A 21,743-nucleotide genomic window follows, 5' to 3' on the forward strand; every position below is an offset into this window, starting at 1 on the left:
CTAGCTACGAGGTGAAATGGTTTGATGTAGCCTTGAGAGTTTGTCTATCTCAGCCTAGGTGAATTCCAAGCGCTAACACACCTCTCAAGAGCTTCTTGGAGAAATCGATCTCCACCCTCAACCCTTGGTATTTTCCTGAGACCACCTCAACGAGGATAAAAAATATACCAGAAATCCAAAGATCAACCAAATAGCGAACCCACTACATCATGGCTATTTAGGAAATGACATAGGCAAGGTTGTCTATCACTGCCAATTCAGGAATATCCCATGCTAATGAAAAAAATAAACAATACACCAATGCATGAACCATGCATTACAATTCCAACAAGATAAAACAACATGCACATTGTGACCCACAAAATTCCTCATGATGGATGCTCTTTTCCTTGCTTGATTTCTGCCCTTGCTTTCTGTTGATCCAACTCCTCTTGTGTTCCTTGCTTTCCTCACTTGTCCCTCCTTGTGTCCAAGTGTTGTTAAAGTTCTCTCTCTCTCTTTTGTAGTGTTCTTTCTCTTTTCCCAAAAGAGAATGTTAGAATTATGTCTCTCCAATTTCTTTTCCTTTTCCTTTTCCTTTTTCCTTCATTTTCCCTTGCATGCATATTCTTTTACTATTTTCTCTTTTTCTTGTGTCTTATTCTTCCCCACTTGTTCAATTGGAATTTCTTTTATTTTATTTTATTTCTTTTGCACTTTTCCACATGTCCTTGCTAGTCTATAATAATTAATTTTCCTTTTGCCCCTCACCAATGCCAATGCCAATTTCCATAGCCAATAAATGAATGACTAACCACAAGTAGACCCTAATATAATGTTTTTTTCCCTCATTCAACTTGGAATATGTGTCCCATGACCTTGGTTTGATTTATTTACATGGAAACTTAACCTGGGGATATCATAAACCCCTCCTCTTGGGGGAGCAACATCCTCGGTGTTCTATGACACTAATGACAAAAAAAACTACTAAAAACATGACAACATAATGCTTATGGAGCTTTATAAACACAACTCAATGAAATATTTACAATGACATGTTGCTTTTTGGAGCTTTATAAACATAACTCGATACAATATTTACAATGACACACACATATATATGTACATATACCAAAGCACATTTTATTCAACCAACAAATAAAGAAGGATATAATGCCCACATTTTATCAACCATCTCCCATGTAGCTTCATCAGGTCTAAAGTGCTTTCACTACACTTTAACTTACTCTATTGCTCGGTTCTAGAGCATAAGCTTATTTTGTTGTAGGATGCATTGAGGCTCTGGGTGGAACTATCCTTCTGGTTCCACCTACAATAAAAACCAATCAATCACATGATCAACATCCGTACATATCTTTTAAGCAGAGAAACATGAAAAACATCATGGATTTTCATTGATGGAGGTAAAGCAAGCATGTAAGCCATTGGTCCAATCCTCTCAAGGATTTTAAAAGGCCCACAATACCAAGGTGCCAACTTGGCACAAGATCCAATATTCAAGGAGCCTTTCTTGGGCTTGATACACAAGTATACATGGTCTCCAACTTGAAACTCCTTGAATACCTTATACTGATCCACATAACTCTTCTGCCTATCGTATGTTGCCTTCAAATTCTTTTTGATAGCCTACATCTCCTGCTCCATCTCTCTCAACATATATGGTCAAATCAACACCCTGCTCATTGGATGACTCCAACTAATAGGAGTATTACAACTCCTCCCATAGAGAGCCTCAAATGGACTCATCTTCAAGGATTCCCAATACCCATTATTATAAGTGAACTCCACCAGTGAAAGATACTCCTCCCACTTCCTTTGCTGATGCATTATATACATCCTCAACATATCCTCAAGGATCATATTGATTCTCTTTGTCTTCCCATCTGTTTGTGGATGATAAGATGTACTAAAAGCTAGCTCTGTCCTCAATCCTGCAAACAACTCCTTCAAAAACCTAGAAGTTAACTTGGCATCTCTATATGATATAATCCTTTTCGGAACCCCATGCAACCTCAATATCTCCTTAATGAAGATATGAGCCACTTCACTAGCTAAATTAGTAGACTTTACTACAATTAAGTGAGCTACCTTGCTCAACCTATCAACCACAACCATGATGGAGTCATGTTGCCTTGATGTCCTTAGAAATCCTATAATGAAATCCATGGAAATGACCTCCCATTTCCATTCCAGAATCGGAATAGGTTACAACAAACCAGTTGGATACTTGCATTTAACTTTCACCCGTTGATAGTCCAAGCATTTAACAACAAACTCAACCACCTCTTTCTTCAAATTAGGCCAATAGTAGAACTTCTTGATAGATGTCAAAGTATTCTAGTATTCCAGGTGGTCTGAATATGGCTTGACATGAAACTCTCTCAAAGTAAGCTTCTTCAATTCACCAACGACAGGAACATAGATCTTTCTCTTTAATCTAACCAAGCCATATGTTGCCAGGTGCTACTCCTCATCCTTATCAACTTGCTACTGCAATCTATGCTTCAACTGATGGTACCTCTCATCATGATGCCCTGCATGCAAGATTCACTCCTGCAAATCTGTTCCATAAGAGTTCACAACTGCAATATGATTCACCTGTACTCTCCCACTGAGAGCATCCACAACTAGGTTCTTGTTGCCTTTGATATACCTGATCTCAAAATCAAACTCTTTGAGTGTGGAAAACCGTCTAGCTTGCCTTGCATTCAAATTAGGTTGGTCAAACAAGTACCTCAGTCCACTATGATCACTCATCAAAATGAACTTCCTACCAAGGAGATAATGTCTCCACATATTCAATGCATGAATGATAACTACCAACTCAAGATCACGAGTCACATAATTTTGCTCATTCTTATTCAATTTTTGTGATTCATTGCAAACCACTTGCCCTTCCTGCATCAGAACTCCACCCAGTCCTTCCTTGCAAGCATCTATACAAACCAAAAAGTCCTTATCCGAACCTACAATCCTCAAAACCGAAGCATTGGTAAGAAATTGTTTCAACTGATCAAAGTTGGCTACACATTCATTAGGTCATTCAAACTTCTTTCCTTTCCTCTACAAATATGTGATAGGATATCCAATCTTAGAGAAATTCTTGATGAACCTCCTATAATAACCTGCTAGTCCCATGAATGATCTGAACTCATCCACATTCTTCGGATTTGGCCACTCCATGATAACCTTAATCTTTTCCAGATCCACTGTCATCCCCTCCTTGGAAACAACATGTCCCAAGTAATGAATCTGGGACTAAAAGAAGCTACACTTGTTGAGCTTGGAATACAACTTATGCTCTCTCAACAATCTCAATATTGTTGCTAGGTTCTCTACATGCTCCTCCTCATTCTTTGAATATACCAATATATCATCAAAAAAGACTATCATAAACTTATTCAGGTAAGGGCACAACATAGTGTTCATCATGCACATGAAGGTGGATGGAGTATTGGTAAGACCAAAAGGAACCACCACAAACTCATAGTGCCCATACCTTGTAAGAAATGCAGTCTTACAAATGTCTTTTTCTTTGTTGCACACTTGATGATATCCATATCTTAGATCAATATTTGAAAATACTATATCTCCCTTTAGCTGATCAAACAAATCATCAATATGAGGTAATGAATACCTATTCTTGATGGTCACCTTGTTCAATTGCCTGTAATAAATGAAAAATATGAGAATACCACCCTTCTTTACAAACAATATTGGTGCACCCCAAGGAGATACACTTGGCCTTATGTATCCCTTATCAAGCATCTCTTTAAGCTACAATTTTATTTCCATCAACTTAGGCGTGCTCATCCTATAAGGTTCCTTATATTCTAGTGTTACTTATAATATCAATTCAATAGAGAAGTCCACTTCCTTATGAGGAGGTATCTCTGGAATGTCTACAGGAAACACATCCTAAAACTATTGTAAGATAGGATACCTCCTCATAATTTCACCATCCTCATCGTCCTTCCCTTTGTCACTGGAAACATGCATTGCAAACAATAAACATCATTTTTAGTAGTTGCGCTTAGGTTGCATGGTTGTAACCATCCTCACCGATGTAGGCTTATTATTTCCCTACAAGAATCTCTTTTATCCATCCTCATCTGGCCACTTAATGGCCTTCTCATAACAATCTACCTTGGTCATGTGAATAAACAACCAATCCATGCCCAAAAGAATGTTATATGCACCCAAAGGAAGCAAACTAAAATTTGTTGTTGTAGGCATGCCATTCAGCTCAAATGCACAATACTTAACCCAATGATGAAATATTCTCTTGGTCCCTATATCCGATTGCACCAACCAAAATTTATCATGCACTTCCTTATTCAAACAACACCGATCCAGTAGTTTAGGACCAATATAGCTATAATTCAATGCATGATCAATCAAAATAGAAACAACTTGATCACAAAGCTTACCTTCCATCTTGATAATGTATGTCTTTTATCGACCGCTGCATAGATCTAGGGAATGATTTGACCCACATCCCCAAATATCTATGCCTCTTGAGCACTGTAAATCTAAGGCTTTCCATCCTGATACGAAGGAAAATCTCTCTTGTGATGGTCTCCACCACAATTCCAACATTTCAAAGCTTCTCTGCCACTACCTTTATTCTGTTGCTCCATAGGCTAAGACCCATGTCTTGTCTCAACTTCATTAGACTTCTTATGATGAACCAAATTTTCCTTGCCACCTACATCATAAGATCTTCCTCGCTCGGACCATTTTCGTTTAGTCTTCTCTCTACCCTTCCAGTCACACTTGAACTTAGGATTGTGCTTTGGATGTTCATAACATTGCTTCAACTTCGTGATGGATTCCTCCAATGACTAAGGCTCATAAACCTCAATCCAATCTTTGAATGATAATGGAAATCTCCCGATGAACCTTTGGATATTTTCTTTCTCATCCTTGAGATATGGCACATATCTCACCATCTCTAGAAATCTAGTTGTATACTCTTCATTTGATATGGAACCATCCTGAGCTCATATAGTTCCTTGGCCTTTCCATCATAATACCTCTCAAACATCTGATTCTTTCTGAAGAACCTTTCAAATTCTTCCCAATTCAGCTCCTCTTCCCTAATGCCTCTGACATGCTTGACATCTTCCCACCAGATATTTGCTTTTCCTTTAAGATTGAAAGTGACTATATTGGAATTAATATTCTTTGAGTAATCCTTTGAGATTAGCACGATACATATTAACATCACAAGCATATCATGTACATTCATGAATCAAGATAATATAACAACATTAACAATAAAATAACTACCATGCATGCATGATAACATATAAACATATGTCATTATATATGCATAAGAATCTGCGTTTACCCCAAGGTCCAATGTTGTGAACATGCTCTAATACCACTTTGTAACACCCCACCCCACATTTACCCACTTTTACATACTTACTAGGGTAAACATGAGTTGAGAGTTACTATGCATGACCCAAATTCCAAGATTAAATTATGGAAATGGGGTCTAACTTGCCAACTTGTACAAAACTTACTGCAACACTCAAGGACAAATTATCACACACTTGACATCCTAATTCCAATGGTGGCCATCTCCTTGAGTTCATACCACTTCTTAACTTAAACTACATCTCATCTGCACACATGAATGCCAGTCAGTGCAACGAACAAGCTGCAACTGCCGACACAACTCATCCTCCGTGTGACTACAACCGAAATTACTGAATTCTGAGAGTGCGACTAGAGACTCTATTCTTGATTTTTAGGGCTAGCCTATAGGCTAACTGCCTATAACTCTATCAACAGTCTGTTTGAGGATTTAGACTATGTTTCCAAGTTTATATCTTGCTCAAGCTTACACAACACATGCTAGTCATTTCTACAAACACTTGGTAAACATGGTACCTATAGGTCATGAATTCATAATTGTTCATTATTTCATTATTTTCATCAGATTTTCATCAAGAAGGCCTACCACCCTCTCAAGCTAGCTGCAAAAAACACTTATTAACTCATGCATTCATATGACTATTCAATAGCTTGTCAAACCATGAGCAAGATCAATAACAAAAGCACATCATATAATAAAAAATATATCATGCATGTAACCAACAATTAACCATAATGAAACCATGACATACCAATCATATAATCATACATTAAAACATAACTTGTGCTCATTGATCTCAATAAATAATAACACATACTAACATATGCATAATTCCAACCAAGTCAGGGGCTTCCACGTACCACTTGAACATAGAATGGGACTGAACCAAATCTCTCTTTTAGACCAATCACCCCCATGCCATATTTCAAGCATGAATGTGGGATCACATGGGATAAACCAAACCATAAAAATATAGGGAATCCAGAGGAAACCATCTCCACCCTCAAGCCACAATGATTTCAACCAATACCAAGTCCAAAAATCAACAAAACCAATACAAGTTTGGATTCCTTAGAATTCCTTCACCATACCCAGAGGAATTTTCTTGTCTCCTCCCACCTATGAAGAGCTTGCTTAAGAAAACCATCTCCACCCTCAACCCTTGGGATTTTCTTGAGACCATCTCAAACAAGATCCAAAATCTATCGGCAATCCAAAGCTCAACCAAATAGGGAATCCACTGCATCATGCCTATCCAAGAAATGACATAGGCAAGGGTGTACATCATTATTATTCAGGAAAATACCATGCCAATAAAAAAAAATGACTAATAAACTAATGCATGAACCATGCATCATAATCCCAACAAGATAAATCAATATGCACATTGTTATCTGCAAAAATCCTCTTGTTTGTTGCTCTTTTCCTTGCTTAATTTTTGCCCTTGCTTCCTACTGATCCAACTCCTCTTGTGCTCTTTGATTTCCTCACTTATCTCTCCTCAATGTGTCAAAGTGTTGTCCAAGTGCTCTCTCTCCTTTTCTATAGTGTTCTCTCTCATTTCCTCTCTTTTCCCCAAAAGATAATGCTATACTAATGTCTCTCCAAGTTCTTTTCATTTCCTTTCCCTTTTTCTTTCATTTTCCCTTGCATGCATATTCTTTTACTATTTTCTCTTTTTCTTGTCTCCTCCTCTTCCCCACCTACTAAAGTGGAATTTCTTTCATTTTCTTTTATTTATTTTTCACTTTGCCACATGTCCTTGCTAGTATGTAATAATTAATTTTCCATTTATTTCCTTTTTCCCATTTCCAATGCCAATGCCAATTTCCATAGCCAATAAATAAATGATTAACCAGAAGTAGATCATGATATAATGTTTTTCTCCTCATTCAACTTGGAATAGGTGTCCCATGACCTTGGTTTGATTTATTTACATGGAGATTTAACCTAGGGTTGTTACATTTAGATTGGGTTGAGAATGATGATTTAGATTGGGGGATGATATGATGATCAAGAAGCTGACAACATATGAAACAAAGTATATTGTTGGCTAGTATGAATAAGTGTGGCTTTGGAAGCTACTTGCAGGATTGTTTGATCAAGTTTGAAAGAGGACCATGGTGATAGGTCAAAGAACATGGTACAAAACGAGTAGTGAGACTCCTATATAATTATATAGTTGAGTTGGTTGCTGACATTCTTATAAAGCCTCTATCCTTGGATAAAGTTGTCATACTTCTAGGACAACCTTGGAGTGATTGAGGATGCTTTACTTGGTTAAATGGAGTGTTGATGTTGTAGCATGAAGGGGCTGATAGTCTCCCTTAGGTTATGGGTATTGACCAGGAAACCATGTAACATGCTTGGGGAGATCTCCCTTAGGTCATCAGTTTTGACTGGGAAACCATGTAATATGGTTGGGGAGATGGACCAGTTGGCATCAAGGCCTAGAATTACTCCCCCTGCCAGTGGGGTTCTAACCATATTGTCATGGGGCTTGGATAATGAGTTGAGATTGTGCCTTATAGCATTGGGAAATTATTTTTACCATTCTATAACATGTTATGACATGTGGAATGGTAAATGGGCCTTGAGTTTCACCACGGCAGGTGGGTTCTTGACAAGACTCCAAGGAGCTTGGTAGATTCATGACCCAAATACTTGTGGGTTGATAGTTCCTCAATTTGATGTTGATGCGGGTATGTTTTCCACATGGTTTTGGTATAGAACATGAGGTGGATGGATTCATCAACATAGATGATTTATTTCAAATATTTGCTTGGAATGGAGGAAGTTTATTAATCATATGTACATTTGTGGAAGTCAAGGAGAAATACCTCCTTGGGTAAGAGGGAGTGTTGAAATATTATAGCTACAGTTGATATTTAAGTTGACAAACTCCAAGGGAAATAAATAAATATTTTATTCTTCATGTAAGCTCCAAATTTGATAGGTCGGCCCCACTAGTTGGAGGGGTTTAACTCTTGGGCTTTTCCTTGGTTTTGGATTTCCTATGATAATTTTTTTTTTTGTCTCTTGTGCATCATTGTTTTACTGTGATCTTTATTGCCATATTGTATTTATGGTTGAAATATTGTGAAGTGTAATTGCTTAATGATTTGGAATGTGCTAAAGAAGTATTTGTATCATTGGAAGTAATTATTTGGCAGAAAATTTGTGCTTGTTATAATTACACCTTAAAAATCAACAAAGCCCGCGTCTACGTTGTTATCAAAAGGAAGAATTCAAAGACCTCAAGATGGTGAGTTCCAAGCATTTACAACTCATCTTAAGAATGGTAAAGAAAGAAGAAAGTTTGGTAAATTTCAAATAGGAATACAACTAGAAGCCTTGCTCCCATTCAGTATCAAAAGAAGAATGATATTCAATTTTATTCATGATCAAAAGAAGAAGGATATTCAATGTTTCTATTATCAAAAGTTTGGTCACTATGAAGACAAGTGTCCTAAAAAACTAGGGTGATATAAAGAGGAAATGAAAGCATGTTATTTCAACAATAGATATTAATGATGAGTATCCACAACAGAAGAAATCAAGGTATAACAGAACATATAATGATGAGGATGAGGATATGCTTGAATAGGCTAGGAGCTAGGGGGAGTTGAGGACAAAAGGCTCTCTCATACAAAGCAAAAAAAGTCTTAACACTCATGCTAAAGATGACCCCTTCTTGGAAGAGCTGGTAGACTTAGGGTTTGTAAACCCTAAAAAGGGTTTGAAGGGTATGATTTAGAAAGCCCTAGGTTTTGGGGATAAAACCCTAGAGATAGACCTAGAATATTGAAAATCAATTAATTCACTAGCTCATACAAGGAAGGGGAGGAAAATTTCATGCATTAGTAGTTGATGATGAGGAATAAGATGAAAATTTATAACTTGATGAAGTTGAAGATCAAGAGGGACTTTTTGTAAAAGATAAGTATTTCATATCTTTCCTTGATTATTATTATTAATTTAATTCTGGTTAGGCTCTTGTCTTTATGTCTTTTGCTTGGCTATAATTGTTTCTTCCACGACCTCCTAATCATGGTTCAAAGGTACATCGTGAAGGCATGCAAAGGATTTGGAAACAATTGGAAGAATTTGGAAGAAAGAAGAAAAGTATGTGGCAAGAGTATTCTCCGAGGAGTGGTTCATGTTCAAGAGATATAAATTGTATTGACATTTAGAATCATATAGAAAGGGTTTCTAGTTCAGAGGAAGCATGCATGATAACAAGTTTGAAGGATGTCATTGTCTGTAGAAAGTCAATGGTGAAGTCCAGGCGGATTTACAAGATCAACCATTTGGTAGATGGAAATATAAAAAAAATATAAAGAGAGAATTCTGCCAAGAAGAAGGAGAGGACTATGATGAGACATTTTCTCTAGTTGTCAGGTACACTCCTGTTAGAATGATTATTTATGTTGCTTATATTATGTGCTGAAAATTACATCAGGTGGATATGGAGGCATTTTTCTCAATGGAGTAATTGAGAAAGGAGTGAAAATAAAGCTACCTCATGGTCTTGATGTACATGAGACGCAATCTCATGTCTACAGGCTAAATAAAGCTTTATACAATCCTCGAGCATGGATTGAAGGTTGATATTGTTATTATATGACTTATTTTTTACGAAAGTAGGACTCACATTTAGAGGGAGCAATAAAGCTAAGAGGATTTTCTTCCATGATAGAGGGAGCAATCAAGACAGAGGTAGTTAACCTCTGTGCTCGTAATCAAGGACCTTGGTTGGATATATTTCTCCTTGGGACTAGAAGTGTCGTAGAAGCTAGGTGAAATCTTCCGTAGTCAAAAGGAATAAGACCCTTAAGAGATTTCGGATGATGGACTGCAGAGGGAGCAACCAAGATTTTCAGGTGACTAAAAAGAAACTATGATGATGGATACAACACAGGAAGCTAATCATGTTATGTTTAAGCCAAGGCATGTGACACATGTGTTGAGGTACCGACATGGTACAACTAGATATGGATTGAGACATATTTTATATGATAAAGTACATTTGATAGGATATACAGATTTAGATTAAATAGAGAATGCGAAAGACGCGAAAAACACATCAAGATGATGATTTAGCTTGGAGTTTGTTGTGATGATAAACAAGATAATAGAAACTACTGAAGTAGAGAATACTATAGCTTGGTTGGTGAGTTGTGAAGCAGTGTGGCCTGGGGAAGCTACTTGCAAGATTGTTTGAATAGGTTGAAGCACATGGTACCACTACATCTGAGACATGGTAAAAAAGAGAGTAGTGAGCCTCCAATGTATTTATACGGTCAAGAAAGTTGTTGACATTCTCACAAAGCCTTTGTCCTGGGCTAAAGTTTGTATACTCCAAGGACAACCTTGGAGTGGTTGAGAATGCTTCCCTTAGTTAAAAGGGGAGTGTTGATGTTGGAGCACCAAGGGGAAGATATTATCCCTAGGTAATGGGTATTTATAGGGAGCCATGCAATTTGGCTAAGGAAATTGGCCCTGGTAGCATTGATCCAGGTAGCATTGATCCAAGTGGCATTGATCTTTGAGTTTCCCTGGGGGCTTGAAATTGTCAGTTTTAGAACCAGACCAACTTTATACTCATTCTTCTCAGTTTTTCACAAGGAATGTGATGGTGTGACCAGATTCTTCATCTGAGCAACCAAATTCCAGTCAACCCATGGGAAGGAATCTTTGGGGAATCTTTGAGATTACTAGGGGGACCAAATTTTGACCAAAGTAGAAAGGGGTCGAGTTTACAATCATTTTTCAAAAAATTTCACCAGGAATTCAACAGTGCATTCCATTTCTTCAGCAAAGGTGTGCATTTTCATGCCATCCTTAGAATTGGAGGTATAAGGTGTCTTTTCTACATTCATATAATTTGATTTCACTGAATATTAATGAAAGAGGCCTCCCCACATTGAGCAGGGTTCGAAGACGTAACCCACACTCAGTGAACTCCATTATCAACATGTTTGTGTCTTTCCTTCTCATGGTTGTTGTTTATTTATGATTCCTTTATATGTATGAATTTCATGGTTACATCCTCTTTTAAAAAGAAATTATGTATGCATCTTCGAAGTGAAAATATTTGGATCAAGTTTGGTATCAGAGCGGGTCTTCTGTTGATGTGAATTGCAAGTGTATGATAACCAGAGGAAAGCTCCAAAGAGGTGAAGGAAAACTTAATTCCTTTGATCCAGAAGTGGGGCATGCAACACGAAGAAGGAAAATGGTAGATGAAGATGCTCGTTCGGAGGAAGAGTGAAACTATCACAAGGCCTTCTACACCATGGTATAAGAATCGACAAATTGTTTGCAGAGTATGAGTAGAAAATGGCGAAGCCAGAGAAGAAGGAAGGACCAGATGATCATGTCTCATTGAATCATGAAGGAGGAAGAGAAGAGCCTCCTAAACCTCCCTCTCCGTCTTCCAGTGAAATTTATTTTCCTTCCTCTTCTCATCATTCTATAACTAGAAAAACTCATAGAAAGCCCATTTTCAAGTTGGAATTCAAGTTTGATCTAACTTTGTTTAGTGGAGAATCTAATGTAGAAAATCTAGATAACTTGATCAGATAGGTTGAAGTACATTTCCACATACAACGAATCAAAGAGGATGAAGCCAAGATCTAGCTAGCATCCCTTCGATTCAGTGACATTACTCTCGTCTGGTGGGAAGGAAAACTGCAGAAATGTGGTAAGAGTAGTGATGAGCCTCATCATTGAGTAATTATATGGGCCTTAATTGGCCTTAATTCACCTCCTAGCTTAGTCAAACCAATACTCCCAACACTTATTGCATACTTTTGATTATATTTTGTTTATGAGATGAGTTAGATTTGGATATTTTGCTTTGTGGTCTAATGTGCATGTAATGCAGGAATAAAGGAATAAAGAGTAGAAGAAAGGAACTGTGGAAAAGACCTTGGTAAAAACTTGAATGGGACAAGGGAGAGTAGTTATAGGAGGTAAATCCTCCTCATTTACTACCCCTCCATTCCAATATTCCTCCATCAGCTCAGAGTGCAAACAGCCATCACTTTAAAGACTAGAAGACAACCGAGCAAGTGAAAGTGACAGAATCCAGTTTATCTTGAGTGGGGAGGCTAGCCTCCCTAATTGGAAGGAAGTCATTGAAGGTTTCAGATGGATAAATAGAGAGGCTTAGGACCTCAGTAGGATTCAGAGTTTCATTTTAAAACTCTACTTTATTACTGAGCTGCAAGAGACTTGTGACAATTTTTCTGTAATCCATGGTTTTCATAATGAGAATGAGTTTTGTTTAAGCTAGCTCTGAGTTAACTTAGAGGGCTGAAGCTCTTGGGTTAGGGCCCGACACAAGCAGCCAAAACTCCTCTTTACTTTACATGTAAGCTAGCATAGAGTTCTGTTCTATTTATTTGCTTAAGTAGTTTCATGGTTTTCTGTTCATTTGCTTAAGTAGCCTTATGGTTTTCACTATTTATTTGCCTAAGTAGTTGAACTTTCATTACAACAATATAACGTAGATTATTCATGGTTTTCCTGTTCATTTGCTTCAGTAGTTGCATTTGTTGTAGTTTACTTACATTTGTGCCTTCTTTCAGTTCACAGGTTAGTTAGAGGAAAAAAATCACTATCAGGCCGTGTATAGGTGTCTTGGCCTCATCTCCTCCCTCTGGGACCATGACTTGAGGAAGAGACCCTTTAGCAGCCCCAAAAACATAGGTTTCTAGTTCTCGCATGAGCTATGGAGTTCGTTGTTTGATGTAGTTATTTGTTCACCTTCACTGGTTTTCTTTGTCGTTTTCCTTTGAAATCGCCTTTAGCACGTTCTTCATGCATCGCTTCCTTTCCATCCGATCTGCAACAAACCTTCAAAATCACCATCCAATTCACTATTTTATTCAACTTTTGCCTTGCGTGAGGTCCACCACTTACTTTATGAACTTTAATTCCCACCACCGATCTACCTCGCCTGATCCGACGGCTGTCACATCACCCGATCACTTTAGGCACTTTAAACCCCCACCGTCGATCTGCCTCGCTTGATCTAACGACTATCGCTTCACCCAATCGCCAACTAGCTTGGCTGATCTCCACCATTGATCAACCCTGCCTAATCCAATGGCTATCACGCAATCTCACGCGGATTAGTGCATGAACGTTATCCGCCTGAGAGCACGCGAGAAAAGTGGTTTTCTTGTGCTACATGTCACATAGTAAGGCTAATTGCGTGAAATTTTAGAATTCCATTTACTGCCTTGAGGGTGCACGAGAAACCACTTACCGCCTTGGAAACCCGCCCCATCATTTCCACACGTTTCGTTTTCCCGCGATATGATCTCCACCATCCATCTCTTAACTTCATCTGCGCAATAAGATCTCAGCCATTCATCGCTCCCATTAGCCTCGTCTGTCTATATCTTGACTTCACTCGCGTGATTAGATCTCTGCCATTCATCTCCTGTTAACCTCGTTCGTCCATCCACTCACTTAATCCCTCACGATACGATCTCTGCCATTCATCTTGTTCATTAACCTCATTCATCCATTTATTCGCTTAAGCCTTCGCGAAAATATCTCCATCGTTTATCCTGTTAGTTAACCCTGTTCGCCCATCTATCTACGTAACACCGTTCTTTTGCCTTTCACCCGACTGATCCAATGGTTCTTATGCACTGTTGCTCCCTCACATCCTCCTTTCATTGATTTCATCCTCTGACTGCTCTTCCACTTGAAATCCGAGTTAGTTTAGTTATTTGCTTACACCTTAGTCTAGTTTTGATGCTCTTTACTTCTACAACTTAAATAAATAGCATTAGGTTAGTGTTGATTTAGAAATTATGTTTAGGCATATTTGTTTAACTGGTTAGCTAGGGTATGGTGTGATTTAGCATTACATGTTGATTTCTTCATTACTGAAGTAGAGTAACTCTCCCTTAGGATAGATTTGCTCTTCTTCCATCAAAATCAAGCTTCTTCTGACCCTATAGAAGTCTAGCTTGGAACCCCTTGGGTCTCTTGCCAGATGAGTAGTGACAAAAGGCATTATCTTCACTTTTACTTGTGCATATATCACTGTCACCTCCAAGTTTGTACGAACCCCGGGTTGGTAAGTAAAGTTGGTAGCCCTGAGAGTTGCAACATTATTGTTGCAATACCTAGGCTCATCACTTTTTGGCGTTGTTGCCAGGGAGGTGTCTAAGTAGAAGTAATTATTGCTTTCTTCTATTTTCTAGTCTCCAACTTTATTTTATTTTACTTCTAGTCTTCAATTTTCTTCCATTAGTTTATTTATGCAAAAGTAATATAGTAGCTTCTTTTCTTTAATTTATCATTAGTTGCTTTCCTTTCCATTCCGCAAGAAATTTCTAGATTTAAAGAAAATCTTACAAAAACCAACCCAAAAACATTTCCTTTCATGCCTCGTAGGAATAGGTACAGTTCAGGGAAATTCTTGTCAAATACCCCCACTGCAGCGAATAGTCAACCTTCTCTCTTCTTCAGTGACGGTGAATTGGAAGACCCTTTAGGTGAGCAACCTTACCTATTTGAGGAACCTACATGGAGAAGAAGAAGAGGAAGAACCCATTCCTACTGAACCAATGGCTGAAAACTAAAATGACAAAGGAAATAGAGAGAGAATTGAGGGTGCCTTCCCCATCAGGGAGACCAGTGGGGACATTAAGATGAAGAATATAAGCCCTTCTGCTCTACCTCATTTCCATGGCCTGACCACAAAGGACCCTGACACTTTCCTATTTGAGTTTGTTGTTATATGCCGAACCTATGACTATACAGATGATGAGCAAAAGTTAAAACTATTTCCATCTACCCTCAAGGATGCAGCATTGCACTGATTCATGGGTTTACCTGGAGATAGCATCAAACTTGGGCTCAGATGCAGCAGACTTTTAACAACAAATATAGGGATTACTGTAGGTCAAAGGTTACTAAAGAAGAGATTTTCAGGATGACCATAGGCTAGGATGAATCCTTAGAAGACTATTAAGAAAGATTCCAGCTCAGTCACAAAAGGGACAGGTGCACACTTGACCCTGAGTCACTAAAGTTGGTCCTGCTTAGAGGAGTAAGGGAGGATCTTCTGGATCCCTTACATATGATAGCAGGAGGAGATGTATACCAATTACCCTATGAGGATATTAAGAATGTCTTTAGAAACCATTCTAGTGCAGCCAGGAAAAAGGGTAGGGGTAGTCAACCTATGGCCAGTGCATCATCCTCTAACTTGTCCATCAAGGGTGAAATTGGAAATATGCTGGAAGATTTCAAAAGTGATATTCTGCAAACCCTTTCCTTGAAATTGGACACCATGAACATCAAAAGGAAGCAATAGGAAGCAGAGTGAGCCTTGGCCATATTTTGTCCTAGATGCACTAGGAGACATCTTAGGAACGAATGTTCGTTGAACTGTATTAAGATTTTCTCAGTCTGTGAAGAAAACCACTCCACAGAAAAGTTCCCTTCTTTACCTAGACTCAAAGCTGTATATCAAGGAGCTGAAGGTGTCACTGAGCAACTTTGCTACATCAACCAAAGGGGACCTCCTGGGCCTAGATCATACTAGCAGGGTATGCAAGGGTCATCCCATGCATATTACAACCCCAACCAAACCACCTTCTTGGGGACCCCCTGCTCATCCTTCTTGGTCTACACCCCGTCCTTGGTCCTATGCATCTCAGTATCAATCCTAGCCAGCCAGCTAACCATTTCAACATTATGTCCAACCACAACATCAATGGAATACCCCACACCAGGGGTGGAGGCCCCAGTTCAACAATGTTCCAGCCCTATTGCCTCCACCACCTACACAACCACAACTCTTGCACTCTGCTCCACATAAGAAACCCCAGATGCCTGCCCAGCCAAAACCAAACCCAAATAGTAGGCAAGCTCAACAAGCATACACTGGAGATACATCATACCTAGCTTATGTTGTAGAAATCCAGGAGATCAACCTAAGATCTGGGAGGATTCTCCCAGACAACCAACCTCCCTCTCCACATAGGGAGGTTGAGGAAGAAAGAGAGGAAAGAAAACTTAAAGTAAATCAACCCTTTCCTGAGAGATTAACCCAACCACTCCAGCCTACCCCAAAAGAAAACTTATGGGAGAATTGAAAAATCTATGTGTAAAGATTCCCCTTCTCCAGGCAATCAAATATGTTCCCATTTACAATACGTTGATTAAGGAGAAGTGCTTCAAGCATCCATGAAGAAGAAAAAGGGATGCCCCTACCATTAATGTCATTGGGCAGTTGTCTGACTTAATGCTAGGGCAGGTAATATGTCCAAAATATTTGGACCCTGGAAGTCTTGTAGTAGATGTTCACATCAATGGCACCATTGTCCCACACACTCAGATTAATCTTGGGGTTACCATTAATGTGATGACTAAGGACACCATGCTCAATCTCAACCTCCAAGGGTCATTAAGGAAGACCACAACAGTTCAACAACTTGCAGACCGTTCCACAGTCACCCTGAGGGAATTGTGGAGGATGTGATGGTCTCCATTGACTCTTGGGAGTACCCTACAGATTTCCTAGTTCTCCAGCCTAAGGCTAAGCTTACTGGTTACCCTCTCATCCTTGGGAGGCCATGGTTGGCCACATCTGATGCTTACATTAGCTACATAGCTAGGAATATGACCATCAAGAATGGGCATATGTCCAAACAATTAGTCCTATACCCTCCTGCTCAACCTACCCTAGAGCATGATTTATCTTTATGGTTAGAGGAGGAGGAAGAAGATGAGGTTTATTCTGCCAAACTTTGTGCTTTGGAAGCAACCATAGGAGGAGGACAACAAGATGAGGATGACTTAATTGAACACCTGCTCCAAAGTCCAACTCCTAGTTCACTACCATTAGATGAAGAAGTAAGGGAAACCCATAACCATCATCCAACTGACTTATGCTTGGCCAATTCCAACCCACTCCGTGTCAAAATCATAGAATTTGGCCTAGAGAAAACTTTGAAAATTAATCCATCTCTTTCTTCTTTAGAAGAGGAAAAGTTATGCAACATGTTGAGAGAACACCTAGAAGCCTTCGCTTGGAGTTATAAGGAAATGAAGGGAGTACACCCCTCAGTGTGTACTCACCACATATACATCAAAGAAGGTTGCAAGCCAATCAGGCAACCACAAAGGAGGATGAATCCAGCTCTTAAAGACATAGTCAAAGAAGAACTGCAAAAACTGCTAGATGCAGGATTCATTTACCCTATCTCAAACAGTAAGTGGGTCTCTCCTTTAGTGTTAGTTCCCAAGAAAAATGGTAAGTGGAGGATTTGTGTTGATTATAGGGAGTTGAACAAAGCCACAAAGAAGGATAATTTTCCCCTACCCTTCATTGACCAAGTGCTAGATGGCCTAGCATGGAAGAAGTTTTTTTTCCTTCCTAGATGGATTTAGTAGGTACAACCAAATCCAAATATGCCTAGAAGACTAGAATAAGACCACATTCACCTGTCCTTGGGGTACTTTTGCCTATAGGGTCCTTCCTTTTGGCCTATGCAATGCTCCTGCCACCTTCTAGAGAGAAGTCTTGAGTATTTTTGTTGAATTAGTACATGATGTTATGGAAATCTATATGGATGATTTTACACCTTGTGGCTGTGATTTCCAAGAAGCCCTAACTAACCTAGGCAAAGTATTACACAAATGCATTGAAAATAAATCTGTTTCTCAGTCCTGAAAAATGTGAATTATTAATGACTGAAGGGACTATGCTAGGTCATTCAATATCTCAGCAAGGACTGCAGGTGGACCCAAACAAAATAGCAATCATCCAAAGGGTCCCACCTCCACAAAAGTAGAGAGATGTCAGGAGTTTCTTAGGGTTAGCTAGATACTATCAAAGGTTCATAAAGGACTTCAACAAGTTGGCCTCTCCTTTGTTTGGGTTGTTGGCCAAAGATTATGAGTTGATATGGTCAAAGAGTTGTCAAGAGACCTTAGACATTCTAAAGGGTAAGTTAACCACTGCACAAATACTTAGAGGCCCAAACTAGGCCCTCCCTTTTCATATTCATGTTGATGCCTCACACAAAGCCAGAGGAGCAGCCTTAGGTCAGGAAGAGGAGAAATTGCCCTAAGCCATCTATTTTATCAGTAAGAACCTGTCAAAGACTGAGCTAAACTATACTGTGACTGAAAAGGAACTCCTAGCTGTTGTGCATTCATTAAACAAATTTAGGCATTATATTACATGCTATCAAACATTTGTGCATATTGATCATGCTGCAATCAAATATTTAATGAACAAACCAGATGTGAATGCTGGAATTATAAGATGGTTGCTTCTATTATAGCAGTTTGATCTAACTATTGTTGATAAACATGGTAAGGAAAATGTTGTTGCAGACTTTCTATCTAGGATGAATCTGCTTGCAGATGAAGAAGGAATAGTGGATGACCAATTACCAAATGAGCATTTGTTTGCTATTTCAGTTCTCTCCCCATGGTTTGCTGATATAGCAAACTATTTGCTATTAGCACAGTTCCCACCAAACTTTCCCTCTAAGGAAAAGAGCAAGATAGTCAGGAAAAGGACCCTCTTCACCTGGATTGGGGGCAATCTCTGCAAACTTGGCCCAGATAAAATCTTGAGAAGGTGTGTAAGGGAAGAGGAAGTCTTTGACATCCTTCTGACCTGTCATGATGGACCTTGTGGAGGTCACTTTGCAGCAAAGAGGACAACATTCAAAGTGTTGCAAGCGGGCTATTATTGGCCTACTCTTCATCAGGATGTGAAAAAGTACATTAGTCAGTGCGATTGGTGCCAGAGGATGGGAAAGCCTACTCCAAGAGAGGAAATTCCCGTACAACCTCAAGTGACTTTCGATCCATTTGACAAGTTGGGAATGGACTTCATTAGGCCTATCAACCCTCTTTCAAAGCAAAAACAACACATCATTTTGTGAAATTATTATTTAAATAAGTGGGCTGAAACCAAGGCAATTAAGGTAGCAACAAAAGATAAGGTGGTTGAGTTCCTAAGGGATAATGTATTCTACAAATTTGGGTACTCTAGAGAGCTAGTCACAGACCAAGGCAACCAATTTACCTCTAGCATGATGGAAGAACTGCTCGGCCATCACAAAATCAAGCATAGGACCTCCACTTCTTATCATCCACAAGCTAATGGGCAAGTGGAGGTGACCAACAGGGCACTAGAGAACATCTTAACCAAGGTAGTGAGAAACAACAGGAAGGATTGGGAAGAGAAACTAGTTGAGGCCACCTGGGCCTATAATACAACATGCAAGACCGCCACTGGATTTACACCCTATGAGCTGGTTTATGGGGAAAAGGCTTTGTTGTCCATTGAGTTTGAATACAACACATTGAGGATGGAGGCCCAACTAGATTTGGATCTCAGTCATGCATAGAAAGAAAGGTTGTTACATTTGAATGGCTTGGATGAATTCAGAATGCAAGCCCTCTTACATACAAAGATAGTTCAGCTTCAGAGGAAGATTTGGCATGACAAACACATTAAGGAGAAGTAATTTCAAGAGGGAGACTGGGCATTGTTATATGATTCAAGGTATAAAGACTTCAAGGGCAAGCTAAGGACAAGATGGCTTGGACCTTATGTGGTGGAAAGATGCCATGACAATGGTTCAGTGCAAATCAGAACTATTGATGAAGAAGCCATTCCATTGCTAGTTAATGGACACTGATTGAAAATGTACAAGAGGCCTTTATCAAAACAAGAGTTCATAGACAATATCAATAAGATAGTGATGATGGTGGAGCAAGTTCCAGCTCCTCCCTCATCAGGACACTAAAAAAGAAAAAAGAATAAGGATTCAAGTGAAAACCTCCATGAGACGTCTGAGTCCCATATTTGGGTCGAAAACCTTGTGAGGCGTCCCAAGGATGAGAAAAAAGGAAAAAGAGTAAGAAGATCCTTGGGTGAAAACCTTACTTGAGGCGCCCAGGGCAGATATCTAGGGTGAAAACCTCTATAAGGCAGCCTAGGTGGTTTAAAAAATATATATAATAATAAAAGAAAAAAAGAAAAAAACATAATTATTATTTGCAGGTGGGTGAGAAAGACAATCAAAGAGAAAAGAGAAGATCCAAAGGGAACCCTGCCTCACATATATTTCATCTCCTCCACTCCTTACCATGCATCCCTCCACCAATTCCATTGTTTTTACTTCATTACTTTAATTTCAGGTAAAGATTGTGTTTTCTACAGAATCACTTCATCCATTACCATCATATCTGCATCCACACACACTCCTACTCCCTCTGTCCATTCATTATAGCATCCTCACAGCACCAGCCAAAAACATGATCAAGAAATTCTAAGGGAGACACCAAACATTTCCAAGTGGTAATCCAGGAGCTCCACAACAGCAACAACATCAGATCCAGGAGCTCCACAACAGCAACTACAACATCAAATCTTCAGTCACAGACACCTGCAAAAGCTAATAAACCATCAGCAGACAACAGAGGAGGAAGAAGAACGACCATCAACAGCACCTCTGATCTTTGACAACTGCAGCATGGCATCAAGACCATAGGTAAGTATCCCACTCACTCACTCATATGCATCATTTGATCAAAATTTGTAAAGGTTACGAGGTAGTTGGTTTATAAGTGAAAAGGTGGCAAAAAGGAAATTCTTTAATAAGTCAAAAGAGAATGCAAGAGTCCATAGATACAGTATTGTTATGACAACCATTTGAGAATGCTTGAAGAATTAAGACTTGGGGGAGAAACACCAGTTCACCAAAGACTCAACAGACCCTATTTCTTGATGCAATCACTCATAGACTCTAGCAGCAAAGTAAAGGAAGGAAATTCCCATCAGATAGTTCACCATGGGTTGATCAGTATCCTCATTAAGGATGCCCTCCAAAACCTCAAGATCCCTATAAAATGGTCAGTCTTCAGAGACTTACCAACAAAGGATGACATCAAAGCCCTTACCTATGATGTTAGTCCTTCTGTCAGTGAGGAGAAGGCAAAACAAGAAGAAGAAGATACAGAGCTAGATGGGGATGAGATGGATGAAGAAGAAACTAATACATAGGAACATGATGAAGTAGAAGGGAAGGGGGATGATGCTAAAACATCAAAAGGAAGAAGGCATTGAAATAGAGGAAAAAGAATAGCAAAAGGTCATATGGTGTAGGATGCAAGCTAAATCCTATGCTCCTTACCTCATAGAGCAATGGTTGCAATTTCATATTAAAACACTAGCACAAAGGGGCACCATGCCATTTCAGGATTGCAGTCAGTTTATTGATCTTTGTGATCAAAGTGCACTAGAGGATGGGGCCAAAATGGCTGAGTTTTACTTTCATAACATGGCCCTCAC

The sequence above is a fragment of the Pinus tabuliformis genome, chromosome X (assembly GCF_031772625.1).
Source record: "Pinus tabuliformis cultivar Carrire ecotype Pingquan chromosome X, CPIR1, whole genome shotgun sequence".
NCBI classification, from domain to species: domain Eukaryota; kingdom Viridiplantae; phylum Streptophyta; class Pinopsida; order Pinales; family Pinaceae; genus Pinus; species Pinus tabuliformis.